The 17,584-nt window shown below is 47.6% G+C and overlaps 1 protein-coding gene and 1 long non-coding RNA gene across 9 annotated transcripts in view; one reads left to right on the top strand and one right to left on the bottom strand.

Moving 5' to 3' along the window:
- Positions 1–17,584, bottom strand: part of LOC139247648 (uncharacterized) — a 497,861-nt gene that overhangs the window by 244,930 nt on the left and 235,347 nt on the right. The gene's annotated exons all lie outside the window — the stretch shown is intronic.
- LOC139247642 (zinc finger protein 664-like) overlaps positions 6,225–17,584 on the top strand; it is a 334,128-nt gene continuing 322,768 nt past the window's right edge. For 3 of the 8 annotated variants that reach the window (XR_011590941.1, XM_070871736.1, XM_070871731.1), the window contains exons 1-2: positions 6,225–6,321; positions 8,323–8,870. The gene's annotated coding sequence lies outside the window, so the exon portion shown is untranslated. The other 5 variants (XM_070871738.1, XM_070871734.1, XM_070871735.1 and 2 more) reach the window with 4 other exon arrangements.

Genomic DNA, 17,584 nt, shown 5'->3' with positions numbered 1-17,584 from the left:
TCCATCTTTAGTCCCATTTGTTTGCTGAGTACTTTATCTCTAGTGATAGTGACTGTTTTAAGTCCCCCCTCACCCCACCCTCACCACCGCAATAGCTCCTTGATTATCAACTGTTGGGATGTTTTTAGTTTCCTCTACCATGAAGAACAATACAAAATATTTGTTCAAAATCTCTGCCATTTCCGTGTTTCCCGTTATTAATTCTTCAGTCTCATCCTCTAAGGGATCAACGTTTACTTTAGCTACTCACTTCCTTTTTATATACCTGTAGAAGCTCTTAATGTCTGTTTTTATATTTCTTGCTAATTTGCTCTCATGTGCTATCTTCTCTGTCTTTATCATTTTTTTTCATCCTTTGCTGGTTTCTAAAAAATTCCCAATCTTCTGGTCTTCCGCTGTCTTTCACAACATTATATCAGACAGGAAGGGATTGGTGTCAGTGACTGTGAGGTTGGTTTATATCAGACAGGAGAAGATTGGTGTCAGTGACTCTGGGGTTGGTTTATATCAGACAGGAGAGGATTAGCGACATGGACTCATAGCAGTTTACAACACAGAACGAGGTCATGAGGCCCATCATGTCTGTGTGGCTGAAAAAGAGCTATCCAGCCGAATCCCACTTTCCAGCTCTTGGTCCGTAGCCCTGGAGGTTAATGCACTTCCAGTGCATATCCAAGTACTTTTGTAAATACGATGAGGGTTTCTGCCTCTACTATTCTTTCAGGCAGTAAGTTCCAGACCCCCACCTCCCTCTGGAGGTTATGATAGAACTGTGTAAAACACTAGTTAAGACACAGCTGGAGTACTCACACAGTTCTGGTCATTACATCACCCCATTGGGCCAGCCTGGGCTCACCCTATTGGGCCAGCCCGGGCTCACCCTATTGGGCCAGCCCGGGCTCACCCTATTGGGCCAGCCCGGACTCACCCTATTGGGCCAGCCCGGACTCACCCTATTGGGCCAGCCCGACTCACCCTATTGGGCCAGCCCGGGCTCACCCTATTGGGCCAGCCCGGACTCACCCTATTGGGCCAGCCCGGGCTCACCCTATTGGGCCAGCCCGGGCTCACCCTATTGGGCCAGCCTGGGCTCACCCTATTGGGCCAGCACAGAAGACCCAGTCGAGAAAATCAGCAGCTCATTGAGTTTATTCTCACTCTGCGCACAGCGGTTGCAGAACTGAACCCAACCTTGTAAGCTGGAAATGCATCATCACTGTCACACTGGGGAGAGACTGTTCACCTGCGGGAAGGGATTCACTCATTCATCCGACCTGCTGAGACACCAGCGAGTTCACAAGTGACTGCAGGGGTTGGATTCTACTCTTATTGCTGCTGTTAATCACATCCTAACTGAATCATGTTCATTCTGTCAGTTGGGGATTGTTTGTGCTGATGTTAATAACCCCTATAACTGGGCTGGAGTTTAATATTTTGATATTTCAAATAACAGAGTGTATCGATATTTGATGTCTCCAAATTAAGAAGTGACTAATTGACATCCTGTTACTGACTGCTCCATTTTGGGCCTTTTCTCCTCTCTAACTCTGGATTATTTTAGTTCTTATACCTTTGGTTACTCTCAGGGGTAAGTCCCAGTTTCCCATACCTTCCAGAGTTGATCTCCTAGCCTTGGTATCAGGGAAGGTGTCGGTAACACGCCCGGGATCACTAAACATAAAACCCAGTCTGTTAATCACCTTCAGATACTGGACTTAGTGTGTGCCCCATAGCATCTCTCTCACCTTCGGAGCACCACGCTGCAAACCTGGTTTCAATTTGTATTTGAATCCACTCAGCAAACATATTTTTAAAGATACGTACATGTAAACCAATCACATCAAATAATTGGCAAAGATTTAGAGTCAACAGGATGAATAAGTAAACACATTACGGCCCAATAACCCAGCTCTATATTCACAGGAAAAAGTCTGTTATCTAATTACTCAAATGTCAGTTGGTGAGATGAGCGACTGAATCACTTTCCATGTACAACAGCATCCATTCCCACTGTCCCCACATTTACAGTGTTGAGTCAGGTGGGTGCACGAGTCTCACAGGCTGAACGATTGGTTGAAGGTGTATCCACACACACAACATGTGTCCTGTTTCTCCCCGCTGTGATTGGTGTTTTTACAAAGGCTGATGATAAGGTGATCCTGATCAATCCGGGAATCTGTCAAATCTTGACGCAATGTTTGGATTGAGTTTCCCAGCTGCAGATCCTCCCCTTCTAATACCCTGCAAATAAATGGTGCTTACAAACATTGTTACTTTAAATCCAGGATAGAAATTCAGAACAGACAATTCTAGATTCCACAGAACATTCTGTTCCCTCATGTCCCCCCTAAGCTGTAAATTCCTTATTCTAGACACTCTCCCTCCATCCTCACTGTCTAAATTCAACATTCCTTTCATCGTCTGAGATTTATTATCTCCAGAAAGTGCTGAATCTGGCTGTATGCCATTAGTTAACCTCTAGTGCCTCATCGTCAGTCGACTCAGTGAGTGCCAGCAGGATTTCCACTATGGTAGGCATCACAGCTTCAAATCCTGTCCTCAAATGCCATCCACACACTTCCCAGTTGAGGTCACTGAATCGGTACGAACAGTAGGGACACTGGCTGATTTTTACTCATATTTACTGAGGACGATTATAATCCCTGAACTGCTGCCTTTGCTCAGATCAACTCACAGCCTTGATCATGGATTGAACTTGAGAACTTCCCAGTCAGTATTGCAGTGTTCTAAAATTTTGGGGGTTGGGGGAGGGGTAGAACAGAATATTTTGAAACAAATTTGACTCCACCTTTAACCAACACCTTCATCACATTGCACAATTCTGAAATCTTTCCAAATTATACAAGTGGATCATCAAACGCAGTGAGACATTTTAGAAAGGCTCAAGTCACTGAAATAGACAGCTTTACAATCACTGCACAGTACAGAAAGGAGCGACTGTTGATGGGAGCTCTGTTAGTGAAGTCCTCCGACACCCCAAGATAAACTGGACTGTCCCTTTAACTATAATGAGGCAGAGAAAGGGGAGTCCCTGTCCCTGTAAATATCTGCCCCATTCCCCCAGGCAGTGGGAGGAGGAACAGCGCGCGGTCTCTTTATATCCTGATCCAGCAACCACTGGATGGGCTAAAGATCATAGAATGTTGATCGCATCAGGTTACGCAGAACAACTGAAATGAGCACACAAAGTCTATATATATATCATAGCATATAAATATATATATATTGCATATATATATTTTTCTTTATATATATATATAGTGTTTGTGTATACAAAGCACATCATTTTTAATATTTGCTAGTCAATTTCAGAGATAAATTATCTTCACCAATGATTTTCCAGCATTTTATTTCCATTTTTTTACAATGTAATTGCAGACTGTTTAATACCTTTACCATTTATTGATAACCCATTGTCTTGTGTGGTCTTGTTTAGAAAGTGATGTCACACTGACCATTCTGTTACCAAGGTGACCATGTCTGTCCGCAGTATTCAGTGGGAAAGGGGACTAAATCACAACGAGGATAATGAGCAGCCCCCCACCAGTCTCTGAGCTTTATTGTCCAGTGATCACCTCACCATCACACAGAAGCTCCTGATATTTACCTCCAATGTGGATCATTGGTATAATTGATGGTCAAAATGAAATTGTATGTGTGAAATAGGGGTTGGGGTGAAGGAGGGTTTGGTGTGAGGGGGGTTGGGGTGAGGGGGGGTTACAGAGTAGGAGTGAGGGGGTTGGGGTGAGGGGGGCTGGGGTCAGGGGGTGAAGGAGGGGTTGGGGTGAGGGGGGGTTGGAGTGAGGGGGGGTTGGGGTGAGGGAGTGAAGGAGGAGTTGGGGTGAGGGAGTTTGGGGTGAGGAGTGAAGGAGGGGTTGGGGTGAGGGGGGTTGGGGTGAGAGGGGTTGGGATGAGGGAGTGAAGGAGGGGTTGGGGTGAGGGGGTGGCAGTGATGGAGTGAAGGAGGGGTTGGGGTGATGGGGGTTGGAGTGAAGGGGGTTGGGGTGAGGGAGTGAAGGAGGGGTTGGGGTGAGGGGGGTTGCGGTGAAGGAGTGAAGGAGGGGTTGGGGTGAGAGGGGTTGGGGTGAGGGAGTGGAGGAGGTGTTGGGGTGATGGGGGTTGGGGTGAGGGGGTGAAGGAGGGATTCGGGTGAGGGGGGTTGGGGTGAGTGGGTAGAGGAGGGGTTGGGGTGAGGGCAGTTGGGGTGAGGGGGTGAAAGAGGGCTTGGGGTGAGGGGTGGAGGAGGGGTTGTGGTGAGGGGGGTTGGGGTGAAGGAGAGGTGTTGGGGTGAGGGGGGTTGCGGTGAGGGGGTGAAGGAGGGGTTGGGGTGAGGGGGGTTGGGGGTGAGGGGGTGGAGGAGGGGTTGGGGCGAGCAGTTGGAGAGTAGGGGTGGCTGGTGTGCAACCACACATTAAAAAAATCCATGCACAGGCATCTTCCACCCTTCAGGATGTAGTTTGGGATCCGGAATATTAGGTCCTTCATTGAAAAACCTGTGAACTCATCCCTTTTCGCGTGGAAGCAAGTCATCCTCATTTCGAGGGACTGTCGATGATGATGATGATGATGATAATGGTGCAAAGTTACCGAGAGGGTCCTTTAATTTGGAAATAACTTCAAGCTGTAAACGACTTTGATCTTTGCTGGAACAAAAAGAAGAACTCCAGTTATGTTCAACTTCTTATCTGCAGTAATGGATCTTGAATACCACAGCATGGTGACAAAATTGAATGTAAGACTTTTTGAAAAAAATGCCTGGAATGAATGATTTGGAATCATGTGTTATCTTCCACGACAGATTGCTCGAGAGGGAAGATAAAGAACTTGCAGGAAACACATTGCAGATACCTTTTGTATTGTTCAATCACAAAGGCTGGACATCGGTTTGTGTGAAAATAAAATTGACTATCTAAATAGATAGGAGTTGCTGCTCAAGCATTCGGGAAGGGAAATGTAATCCATATAACCTCAGTTTGAGCTGTGGAGGGAAGACCTCTCACAGAGCGGTGCTATTTCTCCTTTTGTTTTTTTCTTGCAGAAGCAAGTGGAAGCGAGGTCGCAGGATGAAATATCGCAGCCAGCAAGGTCCAGGTGAACGAGGGAAGGCGAGTGTGCCTAGAATGCTGGGGAAACATCGTTGACCTACATTCTTCCTGGTTAAGCAACGCCTCGATTTCAAAATGTTCATGCTTGTTTTCAGATCCCTCCATTGCCTCGCCCCTCCCTATCTCTGTAATCTCCCCAGCCCCACAACCGCTGAGATATCTGCTCTCCTCTAATTCTGCCTTCTTCAGCATCCCTGATGGTAATCGCTCAACCTTCTGTTGCCTTGACCCCAATCTCTAAAACCTCTCCGCCTCTCATTCCTCCTTTAATCTGCTCCTGAAAACCTATGTCTTTGACCAAGCTTTTGGTCACCTGCCCTGATATCTGTTTATGTGGCTTGGTGTCAAGTTTTTGTCTTATAATACTCTGTGAAAATCCTTGGGACATTTTACACATTAAAGGCATTATAGTAATACAAGTTTTTGTTTTTGCTGATTCCCTTGATTTAACCTTTCATGGTATTATATAGAACACAGCACAGAAACAGGCCATTCGGCCCAACTGGTCCATGTTGGGGTTTAAACTCCACACGACCCTCCTCCCACCCGATCAACATATCCTCCTATTCCTCTACAGTGAGGAGTTCCACAGTCACTGGTTGCCTTCTGGTGTCCGTCCAAAGGGCCAATGTGTGAGGGTATGCAGTGATTGTTGGCAGCCTATTCAACCTTGTGGGCATCACAGTCCAAAACAACGCCCCCTTTGCAGACTTGGCCTTTGCTGCTGGGGTGAGTGGACAGTGATCAGTAGCAGGAGCCCCGGGCACTGAGATTAACTGCAGTCTCCCCAACTGCAGCCCAGGCTGGGATCCGCTGACAACCCCACAGTGAGCAGCTGGAATGTGCAACCTCTCCTGGTCTGCACTGGGGAGCAAGGGAGGTCAAGGGTCAGCACAGAATCAAATCAACCTTGACCCCCAGCCTCCCTCACTCAAGAGAACCAAGTTGCACTTTTCATGGGCACGTTCCAGCGCGCGTCACCCCCGGCCGCCCGCCCACTGTTCCCGCGATCTCACTCCCCATTGGTCGGGAGCTCCCGTCAATCAGGCCGTGGGCCCGGGTCACGTGCCGCTCGAGTGCGCGCGCCGCCCAACGGCCGGAGGAGGAGAGAAGGTTCCGGAGCGGGGAGGAGGACAAAGCGGCGGCGGCGCAGGGGAGCCCCGGAACCGGCGGGGAGGCTTTCTAAACACCCGGGGTAGGCCTCAGGCCCCCAACAACAACCTGCGGCTCCGGCGTTTGCCCCGAGCTCGAGTGGGTCAGACCCTTCGGGGAGGCGGGAGGAGAGAGGAGATTGTGGGGGCGGCGGAGGGTGTGGACCCGCGGGTGGGCCGGGGAGCTTCACCCACACCCGCTGTAGGCCTCAGGCCCCAATTACAGCCCACAGGCTGAGCCCGGGTTTGTCCCCCCCCCCCCCCCCCCCGCCCCGCGGTGACAGGCCCAGGGGCTGGCTCACTCTGGCTGCCTGCCTCTCCTCCACGGTCAGGGAAGGAGGGAGAGAGAAAACGGGCAACTCGGGGCCAGTTAGTCTGACATCAGTCCTTGGGGGAAATGCTGCAATCCATTACTACACAAGTGTAACAGGGCACTGAGACAATCAGGCTCTCAGTCTGCTCTCAACATGGTCTTGTGGGAGGGAAATCGTCTTTAATACATTTATTAAGCTTTTTGAGGATGTCAGCAGCAGGGTGGATGAAGGGGAACCAGTGGCTGTAATGTTGCAGGATTTCTAAAACACATTTGATGTGCCACATAAAATGCTGATTGAGAGCTCACGGAGTTGGGGGTAATATATTAGCACGGATAGAGGATTGGTTAACGGACAGAGAGTCGGGATACACGGGACATGTTCCGGTTGGCGGGCTGTAACTAGTGGGGTACTGCAAGGATCGGTCAGCTTTGGTCTTCGCTTTGCTTTGGCCTCAGCTATTTACAATCTATATTAAAGACTTGGATGAAGGGATCAAGTACAATATATCCAAGTTTGCTGACGATACAAAGCCAGGTGGGAAAGTACGCTGTGAGGAGGATGCAAAGAACCTGCAAAGGGATATGGACAGGTTCAGTGAGTGGGCAATAAGGTGGCAGATGGAGGAGTATAATGTGGGGAAATGTGAGGTTATTCACTTTGGTAGGAAGAATAGAAAAACAGAATATTTTTTAAATGGTGAAAAACTAATAAATGTTAGTGTTCAGAGAGATTCAGGTGTCCTCAGACAGGAAACAGAGCGCTGGCATGCAGGTACGGCAAGCAATCAGGAAGGCATGTTGGCCTTTATTGCCAGGGGGTTGGAGTACAAGAGTAAGGAAGTCTTGCTACAATTGTACATGGCCTTAGTGAGACCACACCTGCAGTACTGTGCACAGTTTTGGTCTCGTTATCTGAGGAAGGATATCCTTGCCTTAGAGAGAGTGCAATGAAGGTTCACCAGATTGATTCCCGGGATGGGGGGATTGTCCTATGAGGAGGGATTGAGCAGTATGGGCCTATACTCTCCGGAGTTTAGAAGAATAAGAGGGGATCTCATTGAAACATGTAAAATTCTGAGGGGGACTGACAGGGTAGATGCTAAGAGGTTGTTTCCCCTGACTGGAGAGTCTCGAAATAGGGCCCACAGTCTCAGAATAAGGGAGTCGACCATATAAGACTGAGATGAGGAGGAATTTCTTCGCTCAGAGGGTTGTAAATCTTCGGAATTCTCCACCCCAAAGGGCTGTGGGTGTTGAGTATATTCAAGACTGAGATATATAGATTGTTGGACTCTGGGGGAATCAAGGGATATGGAGATCAGGCAGGAAAGTGGAGCTGAGGTTGAAGATCAGCCATGATCATAGTGAATGGTGGAACAGGCCCGAGGGACCGTGTGGCTTATTCTTGTGCTTAATTCTTGTGGTCTTTTGTCTTGTCGGTGCCCGGATGGCCCTGGAGAGGGAACATGCGGTGTGCACTGGTTCCTTGATGCCTTCCGTGACCGGTGGCACCTCAGGGTACGGAGTATCTCATACACACTGGGAACAACATTCTGGTTTATTTGGGAAGGTGCCCTTTGCTTTTGTTGCTTATTTTGCCGCCTTTTAATTTGATTGGATCACATGTTTGTGGGAACAAGAGAGGAAAGAATATTCCATGGAAGCTGGAATTGTCTGTTTTGATTTTCGGCCCAGGACTTAGTGATGACTTTTGTGAACTCTTTTACAGGGTATTAGAAGGGGAGGATTTACAGACAGGAAACTCAAACCAAACCAAATCCAACGGAGTCACTCAATTCATCAGGACCTGAATATCATCGGTCTTTGAAAGTGGAAGAAGAAATGTTTGCCTGTTCTGCCTGTGGGAAAAGATTTCAAATATCAGTGTGACTGGAAAAGCACCGAGACACACACACCCGAATGAGATTGTTCCAGTGCACTGACTGTGGAAAGAGCTTTAACCAGTTACACAGCCTGAAAAAACATCGCACCATTCACCCTGGGGAGAAACCGTACACATGTTCTGTGGGGACCAGGCTTCAACTGATCGTCCAACCTGGAGAGACACACGGACAACCCCGCACCATGGAGAAACCGTGGAAATGTGGGGACTGTGGGAAGAGATTCAATTACCCATCCCTGTTGGAAACTCATCGCTACAGTCACACCGGGGAGAGGTCGTTCTGCTCAGAGTGTGGGAAGGGATTCACTCACTCATCACCCTGTCGGCACACCAGCGTCACTGACACCACGTGGACTGGGAAAGTATGTTAAAGGGTAAGACTGTAGAAATGCAGTGGCAAACATTTAAGGAGATATTTCATAACTCTCAGCAAAGATTTATTCGTGAGAAACAAAGATGCTAAGAGAAGGCTGAACCATCCCTGGCTAACTAAGAAAGTAAAGGATGGTATCAAATTGAAAAAAAGGCAAACAATGTTGTGAAGGACAGTGGAAGGCCAGAGGATTGGGAAATTGTTAGAAACCAGCAAAGGACGACTAAAAAAATGATGACAGAGAAGATAGCAGCTGAGAGCAAACTAGCAAGAAATATCAGTAAGAGCTTCTACAGATATATAAAAAGGAACCGAGTAGCTAAAGTAAACATTGGTCCTTTAGAGGATGAGACTGGAGAATTAATATTGGGAAACATGGAAATGGCAGAGATTTTGAACAAATATTTTGTATTGGTCTTCACGTTAGAGGACACTAAGAACATCCCAACAGTTGATAATCAAGGAGCTATTGTGGTGGTGGGGGGAGGGGGGACTTAAAACAGTCACTATCACTAGAGATAAAGTACTAAGCAAACAAATGGACAAGTCCCCTGGACCTGATGGCACGCATCCTCGGATCTTAAAAGAAGCGGCTACAAAGATAGTGGATACATTGTTTGTAATCTACCAAAATTACCTGAATTCTGGAGAGGTCCCAGCGGACTGGAAAACCGCAAATGTTACATTCCTATTCAAGAGACGGAGACAGAAAGCAGGAAACTATAGACCAGTTAGCCTACCATGTCATTGGGAAAATACTGGAGCCCATCATTAAGGAAGAAGTAGCAGGACATTTAGAAAATCATATTGCAGTCAAGCAGAGTCAGCATGGTTTTATGAGAGGGAAATCATGTTTGACAAAGTTGCTGGAGTTGTTTGAGGATGTAATGAGCAGAGTGGATAAAGGAGAACCCGTTGATGTCATACATTTGGATTTCCAGAAAGCATTCGATAAGGTGCCACACAAAAGGTTACTGCACAAGCGAAGAGCTCACGGGGTTGGGGGTAATATATTAGCATGGATAGAGGATTGGTTAACTAACAGAAAACAGAGAGTTAGGATAAATGGGTCATTTTCAGGTTGGCAAACTGTAACTGGTGGTGTGCTGTAGGGATCAGTGCTGGGGCTTCAACTATTTATAATTTATATTAATGACTTGGATGAAGGGACTTAGTGTAATGCAGCCAAATTTGCTGCTGATACAAAGATGGGTGGAAAGCAAGTTGTGAGGAGGACGTGAATAATCTACAAAGGGATTTGGATAGGCTCAGTGAGTGGGCAAAAATCTGGCAGATGGACTATAATATGGTAAAATGTCAGGTTATCCCCTTTGGTAGGAAAAATTAAAAAAAATTATTATTTAAATGAGGACGATTACAAAATGCTGTAATACAAAGAGATCTGGGCATTCTTAGACATGAAATGCAAAAAGTTAGCATGCAAGTACAGCAAACAATCAGGAAGGCAAATGGAATGCTGGCCTTTATTGCAAGGGGGGATGGAGTATAAAAGTAGGGAAGCCCTGCTACACCTGTACAGGGCGTTGGTAAGACCACAGCTGGAGTACTGTGTACACTTTTGGTCTGGACTTGTCTCTATTCCTGTGCCGAGGGGATTGCTACACCAGACGGGAGGGGCAACATTTGGGGACACTGATTCCCCACCAATTCCCATTCCCCTTCTTGTGGATAATGGAGGGGCCACTGTGTGTAATGTGCAAGTCAGTAAGAATTGTCAGCCAGCTCTTTCTAATTGGAGATGTTCTTCAGTGGAAACTTTCATACTATTGTAGATTTTGTACCAAAGATCAACTTAGGATTAAAGTAAAAGTTCATAATTTTATTGCAAACTAAATTTCTGTTGAGAGTCGCTGAATTAAGGGGAAAGATAACACACAACATTTCTTAAATGGACACTGCAGCCCCAAGAACACAATCAGCAATATATCCAGAATATTAAAGTCCAGCCCAGTTGCAGGGTTATTAACATCAGCAGAAACAAACTCCAACTGTCAGAATAAACGTGGTTCAGTCGGGATGTGATTAACAGCACCAATAACAACAGATTCCAACCCCTGCAGTCACTTGTGAACTCGCTGGTGTGTCAGCAGGTTGGATTACCGAGTGAATCCCTTCCCACACTCCAAGCAGGTGAACGGTCTCTCCCTAGTGTGAACACTCTGGTGAGTTACAAGTTGGGAAGACCCAGTGAATCCCTTCCCCCACACGGGGCAGATGAACGGCCTCTCCCCAGTGTGACTGCGTCGATGAATTTCCAGCTCTCACGGTTTTCTGAATACCTTCCCACAGTCCCCACATTTCCATGGTGCGGGTATCCTTGTGACTCTCCATGGTTGGACAATCAGTTGTGAATGGTGCGATGATTTTTCAGGCTGTGTAACTGGATAAAGCACTTTCCACAGGCAGTGCACTGGAACGCTCTCACTAGGGTGTGTGTGTCTCGGTGCCTTTCCAGTCACACTGATGTTTGATATCTTTTCTCACAGAACAGGCAAACATTTCTCCTTCCACTTTCAGAGGCCGATGATATTCAGGTCCTGATGAATCGATTGACTCCGTCAGATCTTGACGTGATGTTTGGTTTGTGTTTCCTGTCTGAAAATCTCCCCTTCTAATACGCTGTAAAAGGGGATAACAAAACTCATCACGGTCAGTACAAGACAGAAATTCAGAATAGACACATCTAGTTTCCATGGAACATTCTTTCCACTCTTGCTCTTCCAAACCTGTAAATCCCTGTCCCACACATTGTCCCTCCTGCTGTGCTGAAATCCAAATCAACACACATTTCTAGACTGTTTCTCCTCGACTCCCAGTTTTCACCACCAATTCTGTCTGGGTTCAGGTCTACACTCACTGGTTCCCCTCCCCCTCCTCCCCTGAAGGAACAGTGCAGATGGAGCTTTACTCTGTATCTTACCCTTGCTGTACCTGCCCTGGGAGTGTATGATGCGACAGTGTAGAGGGAGCTTTACTGTGTATCTGGCTCTTGCTGTATCAACATGGGAATGTTTGATGGGACAGTGTAGAGAGAGCTTTCCTCGATATCTAACCCTTGCTGTACCTGCCCTGGGAATGCTTGCTAGGACAATGTAGAGGGATCTTTGCTTTGTATTTAACACGAGCTGTCCCATCCCTGGGAGTTTTTGGATGGTACAGTGTAGAGGGAGCTTTACTCTGTATCTAACCCATGCTGTACCAGCCATGGGCGTGTTTGACGGACCAGGGTAGAGGGAGCTTTATGGTGTATCTAGGAGCTTTACTCTGTATCTAAATGATGCTATACTTGCCCTGTGAGTTTTTGATGGTAATTGCAGAGCAAGCTTTGCTCTATCTAAACTGTGCTGTACCTGCCCTGGGAGTGATTGATGGGAAGGTATAGAGGGAGATTTTCTCTATCTAACCCGTGCTGCACCTGCCCTGGGAGTGATTGATGGGAAGGTAAAGAGGGAGATTTTCTCTATCTAACCCGTGCTGTACCTGCCCTGGGAGTGATTAATGGGAAGGTAAAGAGGGAGATTTTCTCTATCTAACCCATGCTGTACCTGCCCTGGGAGTGATTGATGGGAAGGTATAGAGTGAGATTTTCTCTATCTAACCCGTGCTGTACCTGCCCTGGGAGTGATTGATGGGAAGGTATAGAGTGAGATTTTCTCTATCGAACCCATGCTGTACCTGCCCTGGAAGTGTCTAATTAGTGAGTGAAGACCAGAAGCACAAACTAATATAAGAAATAGGAGCAGCAGCAGGCCATACTGCCCCTCGAGCCTGCTCCGCCACCCAACACGATCATGGCTGATCCGATCATGGACTCGGGTCCAATTCCCTGCGCTCCATATAACCCTTTATTCCCTTATCAGTTAATAAACTGTCTATTTCTGTCTTAAATTTATTCAATGTCCCATCTTCCACAGCTCTCTGAGGCAGCGAATTCCAATATTTACAACCCACCGGAAGCTGGGCAGGTGGAAGAGGTATCAGTGGGAGAGCATTTTGGTGGTGGTGATCATTATTCAGTTGGATTTAGGTTGGATATGGAAAAGGACAAAGATAGACCAGGAATCATCCCCATAGGCAGTCCCTCAGAATCGAGGAAGACTTGCTTCCACTCCCAAAGTGAGTTCTTTGATGGCTGAACAGTCCGATATGAGAGCCACAGACCCTGTTGCAGGTGAGACAGACATTCGTCGAGGGAAGGGGTGGGTGGGGCTGGTTTGCCGTGCGCTCCTTCCGCTGCCTGCGCTTGACCTCTTCACGCTCTTTGCGTTGAGACTCGAAGAGCTCAACGCCCTCCCGGATGCACTTTCTCCACCTCGGGCGGTCTTCGGCCAGGACCTCCCAGGTGTCAGTGGTGATGCCGCACTTTATCAGGGAGGCTTTGAGGGTGTCCTTATAATGTTTCCGCTGCCCACCTTTGGCTCGTTTACCATGAAGGAGCTCTGCATAAAGCATTTGCTTCGGGAGTCTCGTATCTGGCATGCGAACTATGTGGCCTGCCCAGCGAAGTTGATCGAGTGTGTTCAGTGCTTCAAGATCGGGGATGTTAGCCTGGTCGAGGACACTGATGTTGGTGCGCCTGTCCTCCCAGGGAATTTGCAGGATCTTGCGGAGACATCATTGGTGATATAGCTCCAGCGACTTGAGGTGCCGTCTATACATCGTCCATGCCTCAGATCCATACAGGAGGGCGGGTATTACTACAGCCCTGTAGACCATGAGCTTGGTGGTAGATTTGAGGGCCTGGTCTTCAAACACTCTTTTCCTCAGATGGCCGAAGACTGCACTGGCGCACTGGAGGTGATGTTGAATCTCCGCATCAATGTCTGCCTTTGTTGATGAGAGGCTCGCGAGATATGGGAAATGGTCCATGTTATCGAGGGCCGCGCCGTGAATCTTGATGATTGGAGGGCAGTGCTGTGCAGCGGTAACAGGCTGGTGGAGGACCTTTGTCTTATGGATGTTAAGTGTAAGGCCCATGCTTTCATATGCCTCAGTGAATACATTGACTATATCCTGGAGTTCAGCTTCAGAATGTGCCCAGACGCAGGCGTCGTCCACATACAGCAACTCCACGACAGAGGTTGGGGTGATCTTGGACCTGGCCTGGAGGTGGTGTAGGTTAAACAGCTTCCCACTGGTTCTGTAGTTTAGTTCCACTCCAGCGGGGAGCTTGTTGATTGTGAGGTGGAGCATGGCAACGAGGAAGATTGAGAAGAGTGTTGGAGCGATAACACAGCCCTGTTTGACCCCGGTCCGGACGTGAATTGGGTCTGTAATGGATCAGTTGATAAGGATCACGGCCTGCATGTCATCGTGAAGCAGGCGAAGGATGTTGACAAACTTTTGGGGGCATCCGAAACGGAGGAGGATGCTCCATAGACCCTCATGGTTGACAGTGTCAAAGGCCTTTGTAAGATCGCAAAAGGCCATGTATAAGGGCTGCCGCTGCTCCCTGCATTTTTCCTGCAGCTGTCACGCTGCAAAGATCATGTCCGTTGTGCCCCGTCGGGGACGAAATCCACATTGTCGTTCCGGGAGGAGCTCCTCGGCCACAGGGAGAAGACGATTGAGAGAACTCTAGCAACAACTTTCCCAGTGGCTGATAGCAGGGAGATTCCCCTGTAGTTGCCGCAGTCGGATTCGTCCCCTTTTAAAAAAAAAAAAAGAATGGTCACAATCACTGCATCTCTGAGATCTCCCAGCATGCTCTCCCTCCAGATGAGAGAAATGAGGTCATGTATCCGTGCCAACCGTGCCTCTCCGCCATACTTTAGCACCTCAGCAGGGATTCCCTCCGCACCCGTTGTTCTTGAGCTGTTTTATGGCTTTGCCTACCTTGTGCAACGTTGGAGTTTCACTGAGTTGGTGGCGGGTCGCATGCTGCAGGATGGAGCCGAGAACACTCGAGTCAAAGGCAGAGTCTTGATTGAGGAGATCTTCAAAGTGCTCCTTCCATCGGGCCCTGACAGCCTCGGTGTCCTTGATGAGTGTTTCCCCGTTCTTGGCCAGGAGTGGGGTAGGGCCTTGGGAGTTTGGACCATAGGTTGCCTTGACTGCCGTGAAGAATCCTCGCATACCGTGACGATCGGCCAGTTGTTGTATCTCCTGTGCTTTCTCCATCCACCACCTGTTCTTTAGGTCCTGAGTTTTTAGTTGGACCTGAGCCTTGAGCCATCTGTAATGTTGTTTTGCAGCTCCCGAGTTGGAATATTGCTTGAGGCTCAGAAATGCTTTGCGCTTGCGATCTATTACTTCTTCGATCTCCTGGTCATTTTCATCAAACCAGTCCTGATGTTTCCTGGTTGAGTGACCAAGTGTCTCTTCACTGGTTCGAGAGACCTGGAGGGCAGACCAAGCGCGTGGTATTCAGCATCTCAGGGTCATCAAGGCACGCCAAATTGGCTGTGAGGCGCTTGCTGTATAGGGCTCTCTTAGCTGGGTCTCTATATACCCCAGCATTAAGGGACAGGATATATCTTCATTTAGAAAAACACAGATTAATAAAGAACAGCCAGCATGGATTTGTTCAGGGAAGGTCGGGTCTGACTAACTTAATTGAATTTTTTGAGGAGGTAACAAAGAGGGTTGATGAGGGTAGTGTGTTTGCTGTAGTGCATATGGATTTTAGCAAGGCATTTGATGGTCCCACATGGCAGACTGGTCACAAAAGTAAAAGCCCATGGGATCCAAGGCAAAGTGGCAAGTTGGATCCAAAATTGACTTAGTGGCAGGAAGCAAAGGGTCATGGTCGATGGGTGTTTTTATGACGGGAAGGCTGTATTCAGTGGGGTTCTGCAGGGCTCAGTACTAGGTCCCTTGCTTTTTGTGGTATATATCAATGATTTAGACTTGAATGTGGGGGATATGATTAAGAACCCTGCAGATGATACTAAAATCGGCTGTGTGGTTGATAAAAAAGGAGGGAGAGAGAAAACAGGGAATTATAGACCGGTCAGCCTGACCTCAGTAGTGGGTAAAATGATGGAATCAATTATTAAGGATGTCATAGCAGTGCATCTGGAAAATGGTGACATGATAGGTCCAAGTCAGCATGGATTTGTGAAAGGGAAATCATGCTTGACAAATCTTCTGGAATTTTTTGAGGATGTTTCCAGTAAAGTGGACAAAGGAGAACCAGTTGATGTGGTATATTTGGACTTTCAGAAGGCTTTCGACAAGGTCCCACACAAGAGATTAATGTGCAAAGTTAAAGCACATGGGATTGGGGGTAGTGTGCTGACGTGGATTGAGAACTGGTTGTCAGACAGGAAGCAAAGAGTAGGAGTAAACGGGTACTTTTCAGAATGGCAGGCAGTGACTAGTGGAGTGCCGCAAGGTTCTGTGCTGGGGCCCCAGCTGTTTACATTGTACATTAATGATTTAGACGAGGGGATTAAATGCAGTATCTCCAAATTTGCGGATGATACTAAGTTGGGTGGCAGTGTGAGCTGCGAGGAGGATGCTATTAGGCTGCAGAGTGACTTGGATAGGTTAGGTGAGTGGGCAAATGCATGGCAGATGAAGTATAATGTGGATAAATGTGAGGTTATCCACTTTGGTGGTAAAAACAGAGAGACAGACTATTATCTGAATGGTGACAGATTAGGAAAAGGGAAGGTGCAACGAGACCTGGGTGTCATGGTACATCAGTCATTGAAGGTTGGCATGCAGGTACAGCAGGCGGTTAAGAAAGCAAATGGCATGTTGGCCTTCATAGCGAGGGGATTTGAATACAGGGGCAGGGAGGTGTTGCTACAGTTGTACAGGGCCTTGGTGAGGCCACACCTGGAGTATTGTGTACAGTTTTGGTCTCCTAACTTGAGGAAGGACATTCTTGCTATTGAGGGAGTGCAGCGAAGGTTCACCAGACTGATTCCCGGGATGGCGGGACTGACCTATCAAGAAAGATTGGATCAATTGGGCTTGTATTCACTGGAGTTCAGAAGAATGAGAGGGGACCTCATAGAAACGTTTAAAATTCTGACGGGTTTAGACAGGTTAGATGCAGAAAGAATGTTCCCAATGTTGGGGAAGTCCAGAACCAGGGGTCACAGTCTGAGGATAAGGGGTAAGCCATTTAGGACCGAGATGAGGAGAAACTTCTTCACCCAGAGAGTGGTGAACCTGTGGAATTCTCTACCACAGAAAGTAGTTGAGGCCAATTCACTAAATATATTCAAAAGGGAGTTAGATGAAGTCCTTACTACTCGGGGGATCAAGGGTTATGGCGAGAAAGCAGGAAGGGGGTACTGAAGTTTCATGTTCAGCCATGAACTCATTGAATGGCGGTGCAGGCTAGAAGGGCTGAATGGCCTGCTCCTGCACCTATTTTCTATGTTTCTATGTTTCTATGTAAGAAAGCTGTCGGCTGCAGGAAGATATGAATGAACTGATCAGGTGGGCTGAACAGTGGCAAATGGAATTCAATCTGGAGAAGTGTGAGGCAATGTATTTGGGGAGGGCAAACAAGGCAAGGTAATACACATTAAATGGTAGCACACTGAGAAGTGTAGAGGAACAAAGGGACCTTGGAGGCCATGTCCACAAATTACTGAAGGTAGCAGGACAGGTAGATAAGGTGGTTAAGAAGGCATATGGAATACTTGCCTTTATTAGCCGAGGCATAGAATGCAAGAGCAGGAAGGTTATGCTTGAACTGTTTAAAACACTAGTTAGGCCACAGCTAGAGTACTG

The sequence above is a fragment of the Pristiophorus japonicus genome, unplaced genomic scaffold (assembly GCF_044704955.1).
Source record: "Pristiophorus japonicus isolate sPriJap1 unplaced genomic scaffold, sPriJap1.hap1 HAP1_SCAFFOLD_278, whole genome shotgun sequence".
Lineage (NCBI taxonomy): Eukaryota > Metazoa > Chordata > Chondrichthyes > Pristiophoridae > Pristiophorus > Pristiophorus japonicus.
Note: the sequence above shows the minus strand (reverse complement) of the source record. Positions and strands in the feature narration are given on the sequence as shown.